The sequence below is a fragment of the Mobula birostris genome, chromosome 3 (assembly GCF_030028105.1).
Source record: "Mobula birostris isolate sMobBir1 chromosome 3, sMobBir1.hap1, whole genome shotgun sequence".
NCBI lineage: Eukaryota > Metazoa > Chordata > Chondrichthyes > Myliobatiformes > Myliobatidae > Mobula > Mobula birostris.
In genome coordinates this window covers 26,886,725-26,910,150 of record NC_092372.1, presented here as the reverse complement: position 1 = coordinate 26,910,150, position 23,426 = coordinate 26,886,725, and the positions used below count along the sequence as shown (strand labels likewise).

The window sequence follows — 23,426 nt, the reverse complement described above, 5'->3', positions numbered from 1 at the left end:
TATCTCTGTTCAAAGACGAATAAATGAAATGTCCAAGGAAATTTAAGCTATTGTGCAACATACTTGGGGCAACAGAATTTGCCCTGCAGTTAGATGAGTCAACTTTGCTAGGCAATAAGTCTTTACTTCTTGGTTATATTTGCTTCATAAAAATGAAGGAAAGTGGTGTTGTTTGCAAAGGCGCTAGAAATAGATACAAAGGAGTAGTCAATACTTTGTATTGTTGAACAACTTTTCAAAGAGGAGGACATTCCAGTTACCAAAATTTTTGCTTGTCCAACAGATGATAGTCAATGACAGGACCCCCCCCCGCCCATGGAGTTATTACTTCCTTGAAAAAAGCTGTACTTAATGTACATATTTATCATTCACAAACAACATCTTGTTGCAAAAAAACCTACGTGATTGGTTGCACAAATCATTATCATAGCGGTAAATAAAATCACATCCCATGTTCTGAATTCTGAACTATTTTGTGAGCTTTGTATTGAGAATAATGAACTGCTTGTACTCTTGCTGTTGCACAGAGATGGCTCTCAAACAGAAACTGCTTTTATGTGCTTTCTGAAACTGATTTTTTTTTAATTTCCTGCTTTATTCAGTAATCAACTCAATTGACTTTTTGTCAGAATTATTCATGTAGTCTAATGAAATCCATCCTCAGTGGCAAGGAAATGACGTGAATCTTATCAAAGTTATATCAGTTGTCTTCACATTTCTGTCCAAGTTAATCCTATTCAAATGGCTGTCACAACCTTTTCCAATTTCTGAGCCTCTCTGAGAGAAAGAGAATTGAAATGAATTGACTTTATTACTTACATCCTATATATACATGAGTATATATTTAGACATCTCATCTAAATGTGCAACTTATAGCAATTTATAATAAATAGTATGTACAACAGGACAGTCAATATAACATAGAAATACAATTGTATCAGCATGAATTAATCAGTCTAATGGCCTGATGGAAGAAGCTGTCCTGGAGCCTTCTGGTCCTGGTGCTGGCTTTTATGCTGCGGTACTGTTTCCAGGATGGTAGCAGCTGGAACAGTTTGTGGTTGGGGTGACTCCGGTCCCCAATGATCCTTTGGGCCCTTTTTACGCACCTGTCTTTGTAAATGTCCTGAATAGTGGGAAGTTCACATTTGCAGATGCGCTGGGCTGTCCGCACCACTCTCTGCAGAGTCCTGTGATTGAGGGAAGTACAGTTCCCATACCAGGCAGTGATGCAGCCAGTCAGGATGCTCTCAGTTATGCCCCTATAGAAAGTTCTTAGGGTTTGGGGGCCTACACCAAACTTCTTCAACCGTCTGAGGTGAAAGAGGCCTGTTGTGCCTTTTACACCACACAGCCAGTATGTGCAGACCACATGAGGTCCTCGGTAATGTTTATGCTGAGGAACATAAAGCTGTTCACCCTCTTAACCCCAGATCCATTGATGTCAATAGGGATGCCTGTCTCCATTCCTTCTGTAGTCCACAACCAGCTCCTTTGTTTTTGGGACACTGATGGAGAGGTTGTTTTCGTGATACCACTATGTCAGGGTGATATCTTCTTCTCTGCAGGCTGCCTCATTATTATTTGAGATTAGGCCAATCAATGTGTTGTCAGCAAATTTAATTAGCAGATTGGAGCTGTGGGTGGTGACATAGTCATGGGTATACTGAGAGTAAAGGAGGGTGCTTAGTGCACAGCTCTGAGGGGCATCTGTGTTGAGGGGCAGAGGTGAGGGAGCCCACTCTTACCACCTGCCGGTGATCTGACAGGATGTCCAGGATCCAGCTACTCAAGGCAGGGTGAAGGCAGAGGAAAGAATGCCAGATGATGACCTTCAAATATACTGTGCCCAACTAGGTGAGCAGCACAACGGACAGATTTCTGGATCTCCTCCCAATCCAAGTTCCAGATTGGGTAATAAATCCATTCCTGAACACTTGTAATGAGGAATTAACAGGAAGGATGGAGGAAGAAGTGATCTCACTGTGAAATGACTTTGAGCAGAAGCTGAGGTTTGAAAAATCATATCAAGACCTTTGGGTGCAGAAAGAAATCACTGAATACTATTCTGCATGGTTGGAAAAAAGGTCAAGGTGTTCTTTATTGCGTTTCCAATATCATAGTTAGTGGAGCAACAGATTCACTACAGTCAGCCGACTTCTTTCAAGGCAACAAATCAGATTGCAAATGACTAAACTGAGACTCCTTCTGAGTGACATTCAGCCTGATGTTGAGAAGCTGATATCACTGCACCAAGCCCATCCATCTCACTGAAAGATGAAAAAGCAATGAAGTGGTGAATATATGGTGACTACTAATATATGGTGTAAACTTGTTGATGAAAATTGTTTTACTGTAATTCAAGAAATTATTTGTAGCCTTAAATAGATTTGAATAAATGTTGCAATTACTTGTCACTGCTTTGAATTTACAGTTCCTATTTTATTTTCATTGTATATTGTAAATCAAAATTCATTATAGTTTTACGGAATGGTGAGAAAGGCGGTGGGATGGGGGATCACTGGGGATGAAGTCTGTGAGCCAAGGGGCTGGTAACCCAGAAACATTTGGGAATCACTGCTCTACACCCATGATTGTGTGGCTAGACAATCATCTACCAATTCACCAATGACACAACTGCTGTCAGCAGAATCTCAGACGATGATGAGGAGGTGTACAGGAGTGAAAAAGATTGGCTGGTTGAGTAGTATTGCAACAACAACCTTAGTGGCAGTCAGATCAAGGGATTGATTGTGGACATCAGGAAGGGGAAGTCGAGAGAACACACACCCATCCTCGTTGAGGGGTCAGCGGGGGAAAGGTGGAGCAGTTTCATGTTCCTGGGTGTCAACATCTCTGAAGATATATCTGGGCCCAGCAAATTGATATAATTATGAAGACGGCACATCAGCGACTAAATTTTATTAGGAATTTGAAGAGACTTGATATGTCACCAAAGAATCAAGTAACTTTCTACAGGTGAGCAGTGGAGAGCATGCTAACTGGTTGTATCACCAGCTGGTATGGAGGGACCACTACACAGGATCAGGAAAAGCTGCAAAGGGTTGTAAAGTTAGCCAGCTCCATCATGGACACTGGCTTCCCCACACTGGAGAACATCTTCAAATGGCAATGCCTAAGAAAGGTAGCATCCATCATTAAGAACTCCCATCACCCAGAACACGACCTTTTCTCAATGCTAGAGGTTGAGTACCCCTTATCCAAAATTCTTGGGGCTAGAAATCTTTCAGATTTTGAAATATACAGTATAAGGAGATAGCTTGACATCCCCATCATTTTTGACTGTAAATTTATGTACTACTGGTAAGTAGACTTTGTCTTACACTTGTTCATCACACAACTGTACTTAACAGTACAAATTATTATGTACCGTTAATATCAAAAAAATATAATGTGTGCAGGGAAAGAAAAGCAGCACAGAAGCATTGAGAGAATACCTGAATCAGCTGTTGAACAACAACAAACAACAGCAGGCTTTCAGTCTCCATCTATGATGCTGTGTTTTGATTAAAAGGTTACAGTACACTGTATTTTTATTTTACTTTTCTTAGGCTTTATGTGAGGTATAAAAATAATCAGCGTTGTAGGCTTGTTCTGGTGTTAGATGTTCATCAGCGCTGATCTTCACAAACTCATCAATGAATTTCTCTGCTGCTTTATCCCTAACCCTGCACATCCTTTATTTTTTTTTAATTTCAAAATCTTTAAAAAATTAATGCCATGCCTTTTCTTAAATTGGTGCAACCAGCCTACCAAATATTCACAATTACCTACAATTTTCAGTTCATCATGATAGATTATTTATTTATTGAGATACAGTGCAGAACAGGCCCTTCTGGGCCTTCAAGCCACCTCATCCAGCAACCCCTTGACTTAATCCTAGCCTAATCACGGGACAACTTACAATGACCAATTAACTTACCAACCGGTACGTCTTTGGACTGTGGAAGGACAGGCAGTGATGGGAATTGAACCTAGATCACCTGTACTGTAAAGCATTGTGGTAATCACTGCTACTATGCCTTTACAAATACCTTCAATACTGAAATTGTCATGATAGATCTTTGCTTGTTTCATGATCAACATGCTATCATGTGGCATACTATCACACTCTGTACGCCGGAGAAAGCAAGATCTCCCAGTGGCCACACATTTTAATTCCATGTCCCATTCCCATTCTGATATGTCTCTACTGTCAAGATGAAGCCACACTCAGGTTGGAGGAACAACACCTTATATTCCGTCTGGGTAGCCTCCAACCGGATGGCATGAATATTGACTTCTCTAACTTCCGTTAATGCCCCACCTCTCCTTCACAACCTATCTCTTATTTATTTATTTATTTTATATATTTTTTCCCCCTTTTTTTCTCCCTCTGTCCCTCTCACTATAACTCCTTGCCTGCTCTCCACACTCCGGGCTTCCCTCCCCACTTCTCTTTCTCCCAGGCTTCCCATCCCCTGATCCTCTCCCTTCTTCAGTCTGGTATCCCTTTTGCCAATCAACTTTCCAGCTCTTAGATCCACCCCTCCCCTCCTGTCTTCTCCTATCATTTTGGATCTCCACCTCCCCCTCCCATGTTCAAATCTCTTACTATCTCTTCTTTCAGTTAGTCCTGATGAAGGGTCCCAGCCCATAATGTCGACTGTACCTCTTCCTATAGATGCTGCCTGGTCTGCTGCGTTCACCAGCATTTTTTATGTGTGTGGATTATGTGGCATATGTTCACTCTGACACTAATGAATCCATTCTTCCAATACACAATCAAGGTCTTCAATTGTCACTTTATTATTTTTCATTAACTTCTGTTGATTACTATTATTTATTGTGATACATACGCAGTCATATCTCAGAACTGTCTGTGAAGTGTAAGCATCTGTGCAATGTCTGGGAACCTTCCCAGAGCCTTGTGGAATTTTCCATTTGTGATATCATGGCAGCGCTCAAAGGAAGTTCAGATAAGGGATACTCAACCTGCACCATTGGAGAAGAGGTACAGGAACCTGAAGACACACAGTCAACGTTTTAGGAACAATTTCCCTTCTACTATCAGATTTCTGAATGGTCAATGAACCCGTGAACACTATTTCACTACTTTTGCTCTCTTTTTGTATGACTTGTTTCATTTTAATATTAGATTAGATTAGATTAGATTCAACTTTATTGTCATTGTGCTGAGTACAGATACAAAGCCAATGAAATTCAATTAGCGTCTAACCAGAAGTGCAAAAGAAGAGTATTATTTACAAAATAACTGTGAATAAAAAGTAAGTGCTACAGCACACAAATATAAAAGTACTGAGACAGTACAATATGGGTGCAATACTGCTCAGCGCTGTGATGTGAGGTTCAGCAGGGTCACAGCCTCAGGGAAGAAGCTCTTCCTGAGCCTGCTGATGTGGGAGCAGGGGCTCCTGTAGCGCCTACCAGATGGGAGGAGAGTAAAAAATCCATGGTTAGGGTGAGATGCATCCTTGATAATGCTTTTCGCCCTGCCCAGGCAGTGTTTATGGTAGATGTTCTCAATGGTGGGCAATTGGGTGCCGATAATCCGCTGGGCAGTTTTCACCACCCGCTGGAGTGCTTTGCGGTCCAATACAGGACAATTGCCATACCACACTGAGATGCAGTTGGTGAGTATGCTCTCAATGGTACAGCGGTAAAAGTCCGTCAGTATTCTGGGACAGAGGTGAGCTCTCTTGATGCTCCACAGGAAATAAAGGTGCTGTTGTGCCTTTTTGATCAGGATGGAAGAGTTCAGGGACCAGGTGAGATCATTGGAAATGTGGACACCAAGGAATTTGAAGCTTAATACACGCTACACTACAGCTCCCTTGATGTAAGTGGAGACATGAGTGTGGCTCCTAGCATGCCTGAAGTCTACAATGATCTCCTTGGTCTTCTGGATGTTAAGGGCCAGGTTGTTGTCAGCACACCACGTGGCCAGGTGCTGGACCTCATCCCTGTAGGCCATCTTGTCATCCTCTCTGATCAGCCCAACCACTGTGATGTCATCTGCGAACTTGATTATGGAGCTAGAACCATGTACAGGAACGCAGTCATAGGTGAAAAGGGAGTACAGAAGAGGGCTCAGCACACAGCCTTGAGGCACACTGGTATTCAGGGTGAGACTGGAGGAGGAGAGGTTGCCTCAATTAACAGATTGGGGTCTGTTAGTCAGGAAGTCCAAGGTCCAATTGCAGAGGGATATGCTGATACCAAGCTGCCGAAGTTTGGTGATCAGCTTGGAGGGTATCACAATATTGAATCCGAACTAAAGTCAACGAACAGCATTGTGACGTAAGAGTTGGGGCTGTCCAGGTGGGTCAGGGCAGAGTGAAGTGCCATAGAGATGGCGTCCTCTGTAGACCTGTTGGTGCGATAGGCAAATTGATGGGGGTCCAGGGTAGTGGGCAGACAGGATTTCAGATGTGATAGAACCAGTCCCTCAAAGCACTTTGCAATGATGGGGGTGAGTGCAACTGGGCGGAAGTCATTCAGGCCCGTGGCAGTGGAATGCTTCGGCACTGGCACGATGGTGGCGATCTTGAAGCCTGTGGGGACAACTGCCTAGGCCAGGGACAGATTGAAAATGTCCGTGAAGACCCTGGCCAACTGCCCTGCACAGACTCTGAGGCCACAGCCAGGTATTCCATCCGGACCAGCTGCCTTCCGTAAATTCACCCTGCTCAGGGTGGCGCATACATCGGAGGTGGAAAGTGAGAGAGGCAGTTCACCAGGTGGGAGATCTGCTTTGAGGGTGAACTCCTTGTTCTCTCAGTCAAAGCAAGCGTAGAAGTAATTGAGCTCATCAGGGAGGGAAGCAGAGCTGGAAGGGGGCACAGTACTAGGTGGTTTGAAGTCTGTAATGACCTGTATGCCGTGCCACATGAGCCAGGGGTCCAAGGAGTTGAAATGCTCCTCGATTCTCTGTTTGTATATGTGTTTAGCCTGAGAGATTCCCCTCCTCAGGTTGGCCCTGGCTGAGCTGTAAGCCTCCCGGTCTCCAGACCTGAAGGCTGAATCTCTGGCTTTGAGCAGGAGATGAACCTCTCTGTTCATCCATGGTTTCTGGTTGGGGAAAACTTTTATGTGTTTTTGTGATGTCACTCTATCTACACACTTGTTGATGTGCTCAAGGACAGAGTTGGTATATAAGTCAATGTTATAATTCTTATTGCAATTTGTGGTATAATTATGTATTGCACTGTGCCGATTCCCCGCTCCACTTCAGGGGTTAGGTCCGTGTCCCTAGAAAAGGGCACACAATGTCCAAGCGAGCTTACCAGGTCTCAGGGCTCGACTGCCTTCTTTAATATTGCTGTGAAGTGCTGTAATACTAAAGTGTGGTAAAGTGCTTTATAATGCAGTATATCTAAATAAATAAATAGTAAATAAAATAAAATAATTAGTACATTGTATAGTAATACTTGTGAAGTACTGTAGTATTTAATACTGTAATCACCAAATAAACCATGCCCAAAGGAATAAAAAATGCCCAAACAATGAAAGTGTTGAACTACACACCCATGATATTCGAAGGTATTATGTATCTGAGTCTCCCACCATTAATATCCCAGGGATCAACCACAGACAGGTAAAAGCTGCAACTAAAAACGTGTCAGGAGCAAGGTATTGTGTGGCGAGTGACTCAAGTGCTGACAGCCAAAGGTCTTTACACCATCTACAAGGCACATGTCAGGAGCGTGATGGAATACTCTCCATCTGTCGAGATGAGTGCAGAGCCAAAAGCTCTCAAGTTGCTACACAGCATTCAGGACAAAGCAGCCCACTTGACCAGCACCCCAACCCGCTGCTGCCTGTAAGGAGTTTGTATGTTCTCCCCGTGACCACATGGGTTTCCTCCAGGTGCTTCAAGTTCCTCCCACAGTGCAAAGACGTACTGGTTGGTAGGTTAATCCCTCTTCGCAAATTATCCCTTCATTAGGTTAATGTTAAATTGGGGGTTATTGGCTGGTGCAGCTTGAAGGGCTGGAAGGGCCTATTCCATGCTGTATCTCAATAAATATATAACAGCTATGTAAATGTTCATTCTCTCCACCCCAAGTGCACAGTGACTGTAATGTGTACCATAATAAGAATGAGAATCAATTTTATTGTCACTGACAAAAATCCCGAAGTTTCTTGTTTTGTGGCAGCAGTACTGTTATGTTTAGTAATTCCAAATCTTACTTTCCATTTTCTATTTTCTACTTATGATTTATAATTTAAATGTTTAATATTTACTAATTTTTACTATTTTTAATATTTAACATTTGTAATCCAGCGAGCAGGAAGCGCAGAATCAAATATCGCTGTGATGATTGTACGTTCTAGTATGAATTGTTTGGCGACAATAAAGTACGAAGTATAAAGTATAAATCATAAACTAATTGAAAGTAAAAGACAGGAAGCGGAAATGTGAATCTAACATCATGTTTAAGCGAGGTGCACAGATATGACACGGTATCATCATGACGTATGCCATTTATGTACTTTTACATATAACCTATAATGAATTATTTGAACAAAGGATGCTTAAATAACAACATACTTGCAGTATTACTGAAACATTAAATACACAACACTTCTCCCTGTTTCCCTATGAACTATACAGAATTTTAAATTGTCCCATTCAGGCCTGAAGATTTAATTGCTGTAGAGAGTTTCTTACTTTTGTAGGATAATGCTTTTCCTGACAATGGAGGCCACTGTGCCTGGCAGGTGAGACTTGTGGCTGTGAAAACAATCTCAGGTTCTGGGGCCTCCTCCGTGGTGGTTGCAGGAGTTGACTCTGAAACTGCAGGAGGCGGTTCTAACAGGTCTTCTCCTTTCTTTGTCTTCTTCCAGTTTGTACATCTTCATTTTGGGAAGATGTATTTAGTTCACTGGAGTATTCAGGATTCAAAAATTCAAAGGGTATTTATTATAAAAGCATGTGTAAATTGTACAAACTTGAAATTTATTTGCTTATAGGTAGCCACAAAACAAGAAACCCAAAAGAACACAATTAAAGGGAAAAAAAAGACAAAAATAAAAGACCAACACCCAATGTGCATAGAAGGCAGAACAAAAACACAAATCAGGCAAATAATTGAAGCAAACAACAACATTCTGAACCAAATTGGGTCCTCAGATCCAAACCCCAGAGCAACCCGGAGCAGACCTAGTTCATTATATTAGCAGGCACGGACCACAGCAGCTGGGGCAGTCTTCATAGCCTCAGCACAATGGAGAGACTAGTGCCGATTGTGAACAGGGAACAAAATTGTAAGGAGGAACCTTTTTTAGCCAGAGAGTAGTAGATCTGTGGAATGCTTTGCCACAGACTGTGGTGGAGGCCAAGTCCATGGGTATACTAAAGGTGGAAGATGATCATTTCCTGATCGGTCAGGACATCAAGGGATATGGAGAGAAGGCAGGTGTATGGGCTTGACTGGGATCCAGGATGAGCCATGATGGAATGGCAGAGCAGCTTCAATGAGCTGAATGGCATAATTAATCCCGCTCCTATATCTTATGGTCTTATGGCTCTCACTTCAGAAACCTGACATGCTGTCTTTTCAGTCTATCTACGCCAGTGTATAAGTTGAACAGACTACAGGACAGCAAAAGCTTCTGGCTTCCTGGGGAGAGGAGTGAACATCGCAGAGTACAAATGAAATTGGTTCTCACCTCCAACCTGGGCCAGCATTTAAACTGTCTAAACAGTGGATCATACCTTGTACTAGGACTTGGCTACTGTGTGGGGCTCAGGGCCTAGTCCATGCTACCCAGCGACTCGTTCCGATTTCGCCGCCCAGCCCGAAGCCACTCTCAAGCTCTTCAAAGCAACTCAGTGCCCAAAGCAATCCAACCTCTCTTCTGGGCCAGTTGTATGTGCATCCTCTGCCCCGACCTCTCCTCTTGGAGCCCAGAGCAATCCAGCTTTGCACCCAGGCCACTTGCACAGGTACTGGAACTCCACTGTCCCCGACCTCTCCCCTCCAAATGGCTTACGCCATCTGCATCGATTCTGCAACACACCATCTCAGCTCTTCCCCCGAATACACCTCACTGTTTATGGTTTATAATTTAACACAATTTACCCCAGAAAGGCTGTTTTTAGTGATTTTTTTTGTCAAATTTCTTGCCTTTCTAACTACGTGAGCTGTTGCACACATTTGGAAGCGACATCTTAACCGGAAATATTCTCTTATTAATCCGTCTATTGCGCCCCTCACAATCTGGTCTGTCATCTCGGTTTTCTCATCCACAATATCATCTGACGAATCTTCTGTTTTTGTATCTCCATCGACTCCTTTCTTTTCTGTCTTCCATTTTTCCGGCTGGGCTTTGGTCTTTACATCACCTTTACAAGCAGCTTTTGTCTTCCACTTGAAGTAACCTTACTTACACGCAGAATAGATTCTGGTTATTTATACTCAAAAAAGCTGAATGGTTACAACTTTCCTAAAACTCCTTGAACTCTCCTCCAGCTTGAAACCAAGCCACGTTTTGCAAGTGGCTGCCTGATTAACATATCTGAGGATTTCTACAAAAACTGCTTCCTCTGGGCCACATGGTCCTTCCTTGGTCTAATATGTTTTCCAACCGGAGGCAACACCACCTGTGGGTAATGGTTCATGTTGTACAGTATGGAGACAGTTGTGGTATCATCCAGTATCTTTCTTACTTCACTTTCATTTGACTCTATTACAGGGGATGTGGCATACAAATGTTGGATGGATCTCCAGTCCAGTTGTAGTTGTCACAGCCAATCACATCCACACAATGCCGGCCCTCTTGTTTTTACAACATACAAGTTCAATGTGGCTTGTTTGTTGTTACATTTTACTGTTATAAATATCATTCTCACTGGAATGATCTTTTCCCCAGTATAAGTTCTTAATTGGATATCTGCAGGCTTCAGTTAAGTATCTTTGAAATGCTTTTCAAACTAATTTTGTAGAACAACTGAAACAGCTGAGTCCCAATTCAATTTCAGTTAATTTGCTGTTCGTTTCTGGTGTCAACCATGTTGCTTATCCATTGTAAGTTCTCACACTGTAATTCTCAAGGCTATTCAGTTCTGTATCACTCTCATGTTCCCTCATGGAGGGAGGAGAAGGTGGCAGCCCGATGCAGTGCACGTGACCGCTCCGGAATGATATCTGTATTTGTTAAGTAGGGTGCCGTGCACAATTCTGATTTGATGAAAACAGACGTGAGAAGCACGGAGGAACATCTGGAGAAACTTCTGAAATGCCCACTTCGCTGCCGCTGCTACTGTGCAATCGAGAATCTCCAGAGGGGAAGGCTCCAAATCCTCGGCTTTGCCTGTTGCTGGCGGCCAGGGCAGAGGTCTAAGTGCTCGGCAGAGATGGTGCTCGGTGCTCAGTGTCAGAGGGCTGGTCGGAGGCTCGAAGTTTTCGGACAGACTCAAGAGTCGGCTGTGGTCGGGTGCTTCCAGGGTGCTGCATCGGCAATTTTGCAGTGCTGGACATTCATGGCAGGGAGAATTTTCTTCCTTCTACCGTCTGCGTGAGATGATGGGACTTTCGGGAGACTTTGAGACCTTTTTTTACTGTGCCCATGGTCTGTTCTTTATCAAATTACGATATTGCTTTGCACTGTTGTAACTATATGTTATAATTATGTGGTTTTTGTCAGTTTTTCAGTCTTGGTCCATTTTGTGTTTATGTGATATCATACTGGAGGAACATTGTATCTTTTCCTAATGCATGCATTATTAAATGACAATAAAAGAGGGCTGCATGTCCTCATAATCTAATCTAATCATAATCTAATCTAATGACTATCAGATTTTTTTTCGTCAGCAGCATGTAGATTAGTGCTCTATTTGAAATTGCAACTTGAATTTTTATCTTTTTGTTGTCCCTGTGGAGTCCATTTATTTTTGTCTGTCCAACATGCTTTTTGTATATATTCTACTTTGTTGCATTTTCTGCAAATTTTGCCTTTAAACTTGCATGGGTCTGCAATATGTGAGCACCTGCTACAAGGGTAATGCAATTTGTTTAGCCAAGCCGTTTTCTGTTTAGAAGTTGCAATTTTGTTTACTCTCACTTTTATTCCTGACTGCAACTCAATTGCGCCTCTGTCTGCTATTTCCATTGACACAGCAATTTCAACTTCTCTTTTAAATTTAAGTTATGCTTCAGTTAGGCGTTGTTTTCTGAATGCTTTCTTGTAACATTCCATAACCTAAGCGATCTCTCGGTGCATCATTAAGCCCATTACCAATATGATAACGTTTGCCATGTAAACTGAAATGGACTCTCCTACCTTTTGATCCCACTTAAAGCATTCTGCAATCAACAATGGTTTCAGTGTTAAATGTTCCTGCACTACTTTCAGCAAAGCTCATATCAGCTGGTTAGGTTTGGAACAGTTAAACTTGGAAACAAATTGTATGCCTTTAAACCCAAATGTACTCAGCAAAACTGGTACTCCTTTCTCATTGAATATTTTATGTGCTTTAATATATCGCTCAATCTGCTCTGTATATAATAGCCAGTTGTCCGTTGTGCAATCAAATATGTCTATCTTTCCAATGTAGCCAGCCATTTCTGCTTCTTTTTTAAATTATGATTATTATCACACAGTACTCATTGTTTATAAACTCGTGGATTCTTCTGTTTACTGCCCTATTATAAAAGACTCAACGTTCTCTCTCCCCCACCTGAAGAGACATGCGCTGTACTTTTTTTTTTAACTCGAATTTCTCGCCACTCTTTTCTTTTAACATAAAAATCTTGTACGCTTCAACAGGTGGGTAGTCATCTCAAGATTGTTTTAAAAATACTTCATCACCACTGTTAAGTTTTGTAACTCCAAAACATAAAACTAATTGAAAGGAAAAGATAAAAGTCCACAATATAACTTGATGTTTATTTTAAGGAAGGTGCGCACGTATGACATGGTAGTATCATGAGGTATGCCATTTACGTACTTTTTCATATAGTCCATAAATAATTATCTATACAAACAAAGTATGCTTAATTATATTTGCAATAATGTTCAAATATTACTGAAATATTAAATACACAAGTACAGTGCAGGAATAAGACATTAATATGTAGTAACTTGCAATCAAAATTAAATAACTCAGTAGTGCAAAAGGGGAATAATGAGGTAGTGCTCATGAGTCCATGGACTGCCCAGAAATCTGATGGCAGAGGGGAAGGAACTGTTCACAAATTGTTGAGTGTGTGTCTTTAGGCTCTTGTATCACCTCCCCAATGATAGTAACGAGGGGAGGGCATGTTCCAGATGGTGAGGGCCCTTCATGATCTACAGAATTCTCTGCTGTTATTCTGTCAGCACCTCCCAATCCCATGATACGCACCACCAAGGAGCATGAGGGCAGTCAGTGTATTGGAACACCCAGATATGATAGTATCTCATATTATATCAAATTAGTATTAAATAATGCATTATTATACGAATATAAATTAGTGCATTATACTAATATATATATGTTATTTATGCTAATATAAATAAAATATATAATATTAAGAAACATTTATCAGAATATGTAGAAATCTAGGGTTCCGATAATTTTGCAACTCCATGGATGGTCCTAAGCCTGACTGTAAAAGGAGGAGGGTTGGATAAGGGGCTAATAACTCCAACATTTAAACACCCAGAGCTACAGAAACACCAACAACAGCACCTTCAAAGTTCTCAGCCCTGGGCAAGGAAGGATCTTACCAAGAAGACGGGCTAGCCCTGGGGACAACTTGAAAGACTGGCACAGGGCAGAGGGCTCTAGTGAACTGCGGTCCGAGGCCTATGCACCTGTAGGGGTGATGGGCTTAAGCAGGTAGTCCAATCACAAAACAAGATGTTTTTTGCAATTCAGAATTTCTTCCGAAGTCAAAAATGAAGCATAAAAGACCAGAGGACACAGCACAGAACAGAGGGTTGTCCTTTTACAACAAAGATGAGGAGGAATTTCTTTAGCCAGAGAGGTCATTATTATGGATCCCACCCACCCATAATCTTTGACTTCCTACTATCAGGCAGGAGACTATGATTAGCAGTTTTGGTCCCCTAATCTGAGGAAAGACATCCTTACCATAGAGGGAGTACAAACAAGGTTCACCAGATTGATTCCTGGGATGGCAGGACTTTCATATGAAGAAAGACTGGATGAACTGGGCTTGTACTCGTTGGAATTTAGAAGATTGAGGGGGGCTCTGATTGAAACGTATAAGATTCTAAAGGGATTGGACAGGCTAGATGCAGGAAGATTGTTCCCGATGTTGGGGAAGTCCAGAACGAGGGGCCACAGTTTAAGGATAGAGGGGAAACCTTTTAGGACCGAGATTAGGAAAAACTTCTTCACACAGAGAGTGATGAATCTGTGGAATTCTCTGCCACAGGAAACAGTTGAGGCCAGTTCATTGGCTATATTTAAGAGGGAGTTAGATATGGCCCTTGTGGCTACGGGGGTCAGGGGGTATGGAGGGAAGGCTGGGGCGGGGTTCTGAGTTGGATGATCAGCCATGATCATAATAAATGGCGGTGCAGGCTCGAAGGGCCGAATGGCCTACTCCTGCACCTATTTTCTATGTATGTTTCTATGTATACATAAAAACAAGAATGGTTAGAATGAGAAATAGTTTCTTCACCCAGGCCATTTGGCTTCTGAATTTCCTGCCGCATCGTATTCGAAGTGTCACTGCCTAATCTGTTCCATACCTCACAATATTTAATATTAATGCACTTTAGTTCATTATTTATGTGTGATTCATCTGTAGATTTTATCCTTACTTTCATGTTATCATGTGCTCTGTGTGTTATGTGCACCATTTACACCCTAGTTCCAAGAACCATTGCCTCATTTCTACATACATTATATAGTTATATATGTCATATACATGTATATAATTAAATGAAAATAAACTTAACTTGATGAGTGGTGAATGTGGAATTCTTTGCCACAGGTAGCTGTGGAGGCCAAATCTTGATGTATATTTAAAGCAGAGGTTAATAGATTCTTGCTTGGTCAGGGCATGAAGAGATACAGGAGAAGGCAGAGACTGGGGCTGAGACGATAATTGGATCAGCCATGATGAAATGGCAAAGCAGACTTGATGGGCTAAATGGCCTAATTCTGCTTCTATATCTTTTGGTCTTATGGTCTTATGAAATTTCTACTTACGGCCATTTGATTAAGCGTTATAAGAACAAAGATTGAACAAAGAAAGTGAAGCTGAGGAAAAATAAGACAAAGGAGAAGGCAGTCAAAGTTGTCTCATACCCAGAGAGACTTGAGATAACAGAAGTTCCATTTGTAGCAATTAACCAATAAAATAGCCAAATTCAAATGGTGTGACACCTGCTACTGAAGTCTAAGAAGTTTCTAGAAAAATTCAGAAACAACTGTACTGTAATTCCTGCAAAATTCACCGAACAATTATACTGTTGTTGTATAGGTAATTATTTAAAAATGCAAGCAAGCACAGGAAAGTTGAACTACAAGAAAATAACAACTCTCTACTGTAAACCAGAAGAAACTAAATAGATTCTAAGTGTCTACATCCTAGAATGGAAAGCGTAATGCTAATCTAACCACCATAAAAACTGATTGAGAAGCAAAATAACTATAAAGAGAAGAAAGTCAAGAGAAACACCCTCTGCATGACATTTAATTTGAAAGCATAGTTATAACAATATATTTGACATTTAATATGTTACTGACAAAAAAAAGGTTTTTTTTTGAGGTGAATCCTCCAGATCTTACAAGGGCTTTGTCATATGATGTTATGTTGTGATTAACAAATTCCAGTAAAGTCCTTCCAAAGGATCTCAAAGTGATCTACCACACAGGGTCCACCTGTGACTTGACTTGCAAGCACATTGTCGCATTGTGCATTTGCTCCCTAAAAGCAGTGTTGGATCCTAATGCTTTTGCAATCCAAAGGTTCGTCAGAAGTCAAAAATGAGGCATGAAAGCGCTTGCTCATGGCTGTCTTATTAAGTGTTACAGGATCAGAAAATGAACAAGAAAGAGGAGCCAAGTGAACAAAGGAAGGACAGAGAAAAAAGCCATTGTGGTCATCTGGGCTTCAGCTGGCTGCCCTGTGAGGCTTATTCGTCTCTGCACTGACCTGAGGCTGTGGCCTGCAACTAACGGGCTTCAGCGGGCTCACTTTTGTGAACTTCAGTTCTGAATGCTATTTGCTTACTTTTCTTGCTTGCCCCCATTTGTTTTTTTTTCCCCTCTCTGCATACTTGGGTGTTTTGACGGTTTTCTTTTGTCTTAATGCGTTGGGTTTCTTCGTTTTGTGGCTGTCTGTAAGGAGATGAATCTCAAGTTGTATAAAGTATACATACTTTGAACACGTTCAGACTACAGCTAACAAAATTCCAAGGATAATGATTAACCTATAAGAAAGCCAGATTTAAGTGGTAGGATACCTGCTACAGAAAACTAAGAATCTTATAGAAAAATACAGAAGCAACTGACTACTTATCTGTATATAAGTGATGATATAAAAACACTTGTAAGCATAGGAAAGTTAAACAACAAGAAAAATAATAATTCTACACCTTAATCCAACACCAACTTTCTAGGAAGAACATCCACTTCCCCTATGGATGACCTGCTGATTTCCTCCAGCAAATTACAAATGCAATAGATTTTGCAGATGAAGGGTCTTCAAAACATTGAATTTTATTCCCTACGCCTATTACTCATAGATTGTTTATTGTCTATCAGACTGAAGGCCACTGGGAAATTTGAAATCTAATTGTCTGCAAGTCTGTTGGTGGCTCAGAAGACTGTCTATCTGGGTGTATGGGTGACATGGAGGAAAGGGTTTGTTTTGCTGGTGTTGTTTTGTTGCTTGTAGTGTTCTGTGTTGTTCTGCCAAGCATTGTGGGCATGCTATGTTAGCACCTGAATATGGGCCAACATAGCATACCCACAACGCTCAGCAGAACATTTGAAACATACGTAGGCTGCCCCCACCCAGCACATCCTTAGACTGTACTGAGTGATAACAGAAATGACACATTTCACTGTATGTTTTGATCTCAATGTAATAAGTAAATGAATCTGAACCAGCCGAGGTCTGTTCCTTCAGCATTTTGTGTGAGTTCCTCTAAACATCTCATTTATTGCTTTATCTTGCATTTCCCAGCAGATGGCGCACAAGATCCATCAAGTGACTCAACTCCACGGACTGAATCATTAATATTCAGGAGTTTGTTAAAAGTGTTTACAGAACCTGAATCCCAGAAGCTTGTTCAGAGTATTTCAAATAACGGAAACTTTAGCAACAGATCAATAGAAACCCTAAATAAATCATGTAAGCATGCATTCTACTGATCCTCTGCCCACAGAAAAAAGGTCTATAACCGTGTACTGCTCTGAGAGATTGTGAAATATACTGACTTATGAACCTCCATATTTCAAATCCTATCAATGCTAATACTTTTAATTTGCTACACTGATCTTTTGCCTAATTGCTGACAAAAATGAAAATCATACTAACGTGTCATTTTGCACAATCACCTATTTCACAATAAGGTAGGGTCAATGCACAGACTCTTTATCCAGAGTTGGGGATTCAAGAGCTAAAGGGCATAGGTCAAAGGTGAGAGGGGATAGATTTAATAGGAACCTGAAGGGCAACTTTTTCAGCCAGAGGATGGAACAATCCAGCAGAAGAAGTGGTTGAGATAGCTACATTTCTGAATCAGAATCAGTTTTATGATCAGATACGTCGTTTAGAGGAGTATGGGCCAAATATCGGCAAATAGGACTGGTTTAGATGGAAATCTTTGTTGTCATGGCCCAGTTGGACTGAAGGGTCTGCTTCTATCCTTTGACTCCATGACCGTTTTTCTCTGAACAAGCAATGGGACACCAGCAACAAAGAGTTTATTAATTTCTTACCTGGAGGAAAACTTGGTCATTTTCTCTCACTTTTTCCTTGTGAGGTCAAAAGCCTTGCCTTCATTCAATAAAATGGTTAAAATACGAGTAATCACCATTCATGCAACTAAGGGCCTTCATTCAATAGCCCTGTGCCAGGGCTAAAACGGGACCGAATCAGCAAGGTTTAAAGCTGTAGATGTGTAATTAAATTTTGATTCATTTATTTATCAAATGTACACTGAAACATACAGTGAAACCACGCTGTTTGAGTTTATCACCAACACACCCCAAGGTAGTGCTGGGGACAGTCCACAAATGTCACCACACATTCAGGCACCAACATAGCATGCCCACCGCATTCAGCAGAACAGCACAAGCAACAGCAACACAAAAACAGCAACAAAACAAAATAACAACAGCAGAACAAGCCCTTTTCCTGCCTCCCACTCTCACATGCAGACAGGCCTCCAACTCCAGGATAGGCTGCTTCCCGGGCCTCCAGCTTTCAGTCCCTTACGCCAACTCGCAGACACCAAGCTCCCATTGTCTAGTTGCATATTCTACGGGAGTCTGTGTAACTGGGGCCTTTTTTTAAATGGGAGGACAGCATTCAGTATTTGTCCCGTGTACAAGTGCAACCTGATAGTAGGTTTTCTGATGACGATCTTGGCCTGAAGCACCAACTGTTTATTTCCCTCCATAGGTGCTGCTTGAGCTCCTGAGTTTCTCCAGCATTTTGTGTGTGTGGCTCTTTAAGAATATAGTGTTTTAACAAACAGTAATGCTTATATATTCCATATGTTCTCTTATATTACTTTTGAGGTGTGCTCCCTTGAAGCCAAGTATATTCAATATTCGGATCCAGTTAGTTTATGTTTTAAATTCCAACTTTTAGTTTCCCAACACAGGACTGCAGCAGTTTGAACAAATGGTTCCTCATCACTTTGTGAGGAGCAATCGCCTTGTCACGGTAGTGTAGCAGCTAGGGTGACAACATTACAGCTGAGGGAGTTCCAGAATTCGGAGTTCAATTCTGGCGCCATTCAGAAAGGAGGCTCTGTATGTCTTTCCCAGTGGATTGCATGGGTTTTCTCCGGATGCTCTGGTTTCCTCCCACAGTCCAAAGACGTACCAGGTAGGTTAACTGGTCATTGTAGATTGTCCCGTGATTAGGCTAGCGTTAATCAGGGGTTACATGGCTCCAAGGGCCAGAAGGGCCCACATCACTAAAATTAAATCTTTAAAACCTTGTAAATGATTCATTTTTAAACAAAGGTAGCTGATCCATAAAGTTCACAGCAATATCCTGAAACAGATCTCAATTATTCTGGGTTTCAAAGTCTTGTCTTTTAAGAAGCATGTGCAGGGTTTTAGACGATGTCCTTCATACTTTTCAAATCATCTGCACCCTCCTGAACAGACAGGGTTTGCTGCTGCAGCTAAAACTTCAATGCGGCACTGATGCTCTTAATCGGGGTGTCAGGGCGGCACACGAGCATGGCGGCTAGTGCAACATATCGCAGCACCAGTGACCCAAGTTCAGTTCCTGGCGCTGTCTGTAAGGAGGTTGTAACTTCTCCCCCTGACGACATGTGCTTCCTCGAGGTTTTCCGGCTTCCTCTTACATCCCAAAGACATGCAGTTTAGTCGATTAATTGGCCACGTGGGTGTAATTGGGCACCGCGGGCTATATGGGCCAATAGGGCCTGTTACTGGACTGTATAAATAAAACTAAAAATAGAGCTCCTGGAAAAGGTTACCAAATGTGATCAAAGATCCACCTCAATCCACAACCCGCCTTTCACCACAAATGTCAGTGGACCCACATTTTTAGTTTTATAGCTAAAACAATCAAATCACTTAATTCAAGTGTCACTCTGATTATATTTAGATGTGAATGTTAACAACTCCATTAGACTCACAATAAATATATAGTTGAAGTCAGAAGTTTACATACACCTTAACCAAATACATTTAAACTCAGTTTTTCCACAATTCCTGACATTTAATCCGAGAAAACATTCTCTGTCTTAGGTCAGTTAGGATCACTACTTTATTTTAAGAATGTGAAATGTCAGAATAATAGTAGAGAGAATGATTTATTTCAGCTTTTATTTCTTTCATCACTTTCCCAGTGGGTCAGAAGTTTACATACACTTTGTTAGTATTTGGTATCATTGCCTTTAAATTGTTTAACTTGGGTCAAACGTTTTGGGTAGCCTTCCACAAGCTCCTCATAGTAAGTTGCTGGAATTTTGTTCCATTCCTCCAGTCAGAACTGGTGTAACTGAGTCAGGTTTGTAGGCCTCCTTGCTCACACACGCTTTTTCAGTTCTGCCCACAAATTTTCTATTGGATTGAGGTCAGGGCTTTGTGCTGGCCACTCCAAGACCTTGACTTTGTTGTCCTTAAGCAATTTTGCCACAACTTTGGAGGTATGCTTGGGGTCATTGTCCATTTGGAAGACTCATTTGCGACTGAGCTTTAACTTCCTGGCTGATGTCTTGAGATGTTGCTTCAATATATCCACATAATTTTCCTTCCTCATGATGCCATCTATTTTGTGAAGTGCACCAGTCCCTCCTGCAGCAAAGCACTCCCACAACATGATGCTGCCACCCCCATGCTTCACGGTTGGGATGGTGTTCTTCGGCTTGCAAGCCTCACCCTTTTTCCTCCAAACATAACGATGGTCATTATGGCCAAACAGTTCAATTTTTGTTTCATCAGACCAGAGGACATTTCTCCAAAAAATAAGATTTTTGTCCCCATGTGCACTTGCAAACTGTACACTGGCATTTTTATGGCAGTTTTGGAGCAGTGGCTTCTTCCTTGCATCCTTTCAGGTTATGTCGCTATAGGACTCGTTTTACTGTGGATATAGATACTTGTCTACCTGTTTCCTCCAGCATCTTCACAAGGTCCTTTGCTGTTGTTCTGAGATTGACTTTCACTTTTCGCGCCAAAGTACGTTCATCTCTAGGAGACAGAATGCGTCTCCTTCCCGACCGGTATGATGGCTGCGTGGTCACATGGTGTTTATACTTGCGTACTATTGTTTGTACAGATGAACGTGGTACCTTCAGGCGTTTGGAAATTGCTCCCAAGGATGAACCAGACTTGACATCATTTTCTGACCTCAATCTGATAGAAAATTTGTGGGCAGAGCTGAAAAAGCGTGTGTGAGCAAGGAGGCCTACAAACCTGACTCAGTTACACAAGTTCTGTCTGGAGGAATGGAACAAAATTCCAGCAACATACTGTGAGAAGCTTGTGGAAGGCATCCCAAAATGTTTAACCTATGTTAAACAATTTAAGGGCAATGCTACCAAATACTAACAAAGTATATGTAAACTTCTGACCCACTGGGAAAGTGATGAAAGAAAGCTGAAATAAATCATTCTCTCTACTATTATTCTGATATTTCACATTCTTAAAATAAAGTAGTGATTCTAACTGACCTAAGACGGGAAATGTTTTCTAGGATTAAATGTCAGGAATTGTGAAAAACTGAATTTAAATTTATTTGGCTAAGGTATGTAAACTTTTGACCTCAACTGTACCAACCCTGTGTAAAAGTCTGAGGTACATACCTATGTATACAGCATGTGGGCAAGTAGTTAAGGCATTGGACTAGTGACCTGAAGGTAGTGAGTTCGAGCCCAGTCGAGCATGTTTTGTCCTTGAGCAAGGCACTTAATCACACATTGCTCTGCGACGACACTGGTGCCAAGCTGTATGGGTCCTAATGCCCTTCTCTTCGACAACATTGGTGTCATGGAGAGGGGAGACTTGCAGCATGGGCAACTGCTGGTCTTCCATACAACCTTGCCCAGGCCTGTGCCCAGGCACAGATCCATGGTCTCGCAAGACTAACGGATACAGCTAGTGTGCCGAAGACTTTTGTGCAGTACTGTATTTTTCAACATGGAGCAGAGGGCAAGTTTGTAAATCTGGCGGAAGCAAAGGATGTTAGGAATGGCGAGGGTGGAACACTGCGGGAGGGATGTGGGGCGGGTGACAGAGAAGTGTGCCAGGGGTGACTGCAGACACATCCGGCCCTGAGGCACCAGGCAAGGTCATTGGATTCCAAACAATTGGTGTATTAATCATTACAGAATGTCTCTTGGGTGCTTCCCGTTCCCTCCCTCCTCCTTGTCCTTTCCCCAACCATGAATTCTCTCTCCCCGCCTCTTTAACACTCTCAATTCAAAGTACGGAGCCATACTGGGATCAGGTTTTTCATCAATCACATCTGTCATGAAATTTGCTTTTACTTGTGGCAGCAGTACAGTGTAATACATAAAATTACTACAGTACTGTACAAAACTATTAGGCACCTTAGCTATACTGTATATATATGCCTAAGGCTTTTGCACCATACTGTATATCTTTCCTCTTAATTCCATTGTCAGCTTTGTATTATGCTCCAACTTCAATCACTCAAGAGTGATGTGATTTCAGACAGCACCTCTGATCCTGGAGACCGAAATAATCTTAATAGAAGGAAACAATGCAAAGTTAGATTGGTAAAATGAACAAGAAGATTAAGCATCAGAAAACTTGAAAGGAAAGCTCATGTGGTTTATATATTTCCCCTTAGCAGTACAAGGTTAGATTGGAATATACCTTTATATAGGATGGCAAAATGAACAGATCATAAACACATGAGACTTGGCAGGTGCTGGAAATCCAGAGTAGCACATACAAAATGCTGGGGAAACTCAGCAGGTCAGACAGCAGCTATGGAAAGCAATAGATGGTCAATGTTTCAGGGCAAGACCCTTCATCAGGACTGGAAAAGAAGGGGGAAGAAGCCAGAATAATTGGGTGGGGGAGGGGTGAGGAATACAAACTAGAGGGTGATAGAAGAAGACAGGAGGGTGGATGAAGAGAGAAGCTGGGAGGTGATAGGTGGAAAAGGGAAATGGCTGAAGAAGAAATTTGATAGGAGAAGAGTGTGAATGAAGGGAAGAACACATTCTGTGTTGAACCACTTCTTTTGAAGCCTTTCAGTGCACTTTCTACTTGTGACGTAAAGGGCAGCTTTAAATGTTCTTTATTGTAATATAGAACAAAAGGAAGGTTATGCAGAAGGGAATTGTTAGATTGATCTTGGAATACGTTTAAAGGTCAGCAATCATTGAGGGCCAAAGGGCCTGAACTGTGCTGTAATATTCTATGAGATGAAAGCCTGTGGAAGAGTTGCTAAAGTACAAGTTATGATGGAAGAGAGAATGTGAAGATCCCAGATCAACTCTAATTAGATCTATATGATGATTGATAAATCGCGAGTCAATGGCAGAGCAGGGGAAAGACAACCCGTGTCAGAAGCTTGACCAGAGATGAATTGCTGAAGCTTTTCCAATGTTGCACTGCAGTTGGTCGTGAGTGAACCAACGAACAGTTAAGTTATCTGACGATCAAGGAGGCAGTGAAGCATTAACTGCCAGGAGGGAGACGCAGAGCTGGATTTCGATTGGCAATAATTATCTGCCCATGAATAATA

The 23,426-nt window shown here is 41.7% G+C and overlaps 1 long non-coding RNA gene across 1 annotated transcript in view; it reads right to left on the bottom strand.

The window, feature by feature from the left end:
- Positions 1-593: 593 nt before the first annotated feature.
- Positions 594-23,426, bottom strand: part of LOC140194548 (uncharacterized) — a 65,769-nt gene continuing 42,936 nt past the window's right edge. Inside the window, exon 3 of the long non-coding RNA XR_011885241.1 lies at positions 594-777. This is a non-coding gene — a long non-coding RNA (uncharacterized lncRNA). The remainder of the gene's footprint in view (positions 778-23,426) is intronic.